This window comes from Mus musculus, chromosome X, assembly GCF_000001635.26.
Source record: "Mus musculus strain C57BL/6J chromosome X, GRCm38.p6 C57BL/6J".
Classification (NCBI taxonomy): domain Eukaryota; kingdom Metazoa; phylum Chordata; class Mammalia; order Rodentia; family Muridae; genus Mus; species Mus musculus.
In genome coordinates, this window is record NC_000086.7 from 124,340,842 (window position 1) to 124,343,479 (window position 2,638).

Consider the following 2,638-nt stretch of genomic DNA (forward strand, 5'->3'; position numbering starts at 1 on the left):
AAGTGCTTTTATTCCGTAGCAACATAATCAAACCCCTAAGTATAACTCTTAAATTATTTTTGTTTGGGAAATTCTGTTTATACTTTCTGGCACTGTTAGTCCTTGTACTTCTGATATTGCTCATGATTCAGTCTCCAAAGTACAGGATTCATAAAGATAAACTACTGGTTCCAGTAATTTCCTATTTTCAGACAGATTGCCATATAGCCTAGGCTGGCCCAAACTTAATATGTAACCAAGGATAGCTTGGAACTTCTAATCCTTCCAATACTAACTTGTTCCATGCAAACCATTCTATTTTTTGAAAGCACACATAGAGTAAATATTATTTCTTCTCAAAGTTCTCTTCATAAAAGTTCAATTCAACTAAAGTCAATGTCATGTATATTCAACCTCTTTTGTAATCATGTAAAGAATTCTTTGACAAACTATATAAATCTGTTCCTGTGACAGTTAGGACCTCTATTCCCTATCATAAAAGAAATATCTGTGCAGAGGGGTTTTACTTCACAAAAGTAGACAAATATAAATTTTATTAACTATCTTTTCAGAGCTATTTATTATCAGCTATCTTTGTCTGGGCATCTCTAAGGGCTAAAGTTTGATGCCTTGGTATATCTATATATTATTCAGTAATTTATTAGGGATATTATATACTTATTATAACTGACATACATTGTTCTGATAGATTAGAATAGAGCCTGGATAGCTATCTCAAAATATTTCAAAAGCCCAAGTACACATATTTCAGGGAATCATATCTAGGGGCTACACAAATTAAGTATAGGACTGAAAAATATTATTTCTGATAATTAAATCAATGGAAAACATATTCTCACAAAAATATACTTACATATTTTTAATATATTTGATTGTAATCTTTCTAAGCTAGAAGCAGGTGTTTTATCTGGGAAATGACCAAAGCACTGCTGTGTCTAATGCATAGATTATTTCTCAGCAATTAAAAAACAATGAGTACTCCCACCTTATCCTCTCTTTCTCCATTTATTTTTCTCCCTCTGATACACAGACACAAAATTTTCAATCAATAGGAACTCCTCTGGAAGTATCAGGAAAGTGCCACACACTACAAAACAAGCATTGGGTAATTTCCAGGCCAATACTCTCATTTTAATTTTAATTTTAATAGGAAAAAAACTCCCCTAAATACCTTAAAGAGGCAGAGACTCACTCCCTTCTAAACATAGGTAGAATAATAGGTGACTGTTGAGAAATATTCTGGAGCAAAGCAGCAAGTGAGAAATAGGAAGAGAAGGAAGAGGAAAGAGGAGAGAGAGAGAGAGAGAGAGAGAGAGAGAGAGAGAGAGAGAGAGAGAGAGAGAGAGAGAGAGAGAGAGAGAATGTACTCAAAAGAAAGAAACCTTCTTTAAAGGCCAGTGTTCATTCAGAATTTATTTATTTATTTATTTATTTATTTTTCTTTTTTGATTTATTTAATCTTTTCTTCATACTCCAGGTGTTATACCCCTCCAGGTCCACCCTCTGACTGTTCCACATCCCATACCACCGCCCACAATTTCCACAAAATTGTCTTCACCCCCAACCTCACCAGACCTCCCCAAGAGACTGTCTGTGGCCTCCAGTCTCTTGAGGGTTTGGTGCATCTTCTCTGACTAAACCCAGACCAGGCAGTCCTATGCTGTATATGTGTTTGGGTCATCATATCAGCTGGTATATTCTGCCTGGTTGGTGGCTCAGTGTCAGAGAGGTCTTGGAGATCCAGGTTAAATGAGACTGTTTGTCCTCATACAGGGATGCCCTCCTCCTCAGCTTCTTCCAGCTTTTCCCTCATTGAACCAGAGGGATCAGCAGCTTCTGTCCATTGTTTGGGTGTAAATATCTGCACCTGACTCTTCCAGCTGCTTTTTGGGTCATTCGGAGTACCGTCATGATATGCCCCATTTTGTGAGCATTCTATAGCCTCAGTAGTAGTGTAAGGCCTTGGGGCCTTTCCCCAAGCTGGGCCCCACCTTGATCCTTTCACTGGACCTCATTTCCATCAGGTTCTTCTCTGTTTTTGTTCCTGAAGGTCTTTTTGACAGGAATAGTTCTGGGTCAGAGGTTTTGACGTGGGATGGCAATCCCATCACTCACTTGATGCCTTCCTTATCTTTCTACTGGATGTGGATTCTGCAAGTTCCTACTCCCCATCTACAAGTTCCTACTCCCCACTGTAGGGCATTTCATCTAAGGTACCTCCATTTGAGTCCTGAGAGTCTCTCACCTCCCAGGGCTCTGGTACATTCTGGGTGGTCCCCCAATGTCATACCTCCATAGGTTGCCTGTTTTCATTCTTTCTGCTGGCCCTCAGGGCTTCAGTTTTTTTTTTTTCTCTACCCAATACCTGATCATGTTCTTCTCTAGTACTCCTGGTCCCCTTCCCCACTTGAGACCTTCCCCCCACCCCCAACCCCACCCCCACCCTGTGATTTCTTTCTTTTCCCTTCCAAGTCGGATTGAGGTGTCCTCACTTGGGCCTTGTGGCTTGATAACCTTTTTAAGTTCTGTGGAATGTATAGTGGGTGTTCTGCACTTTTTTGGCTAATATCCACTTATTAATGAGTATATACCATGCATGTCCTTTTGGTTCTGCGTTACCTTACTCAGAATGATATTT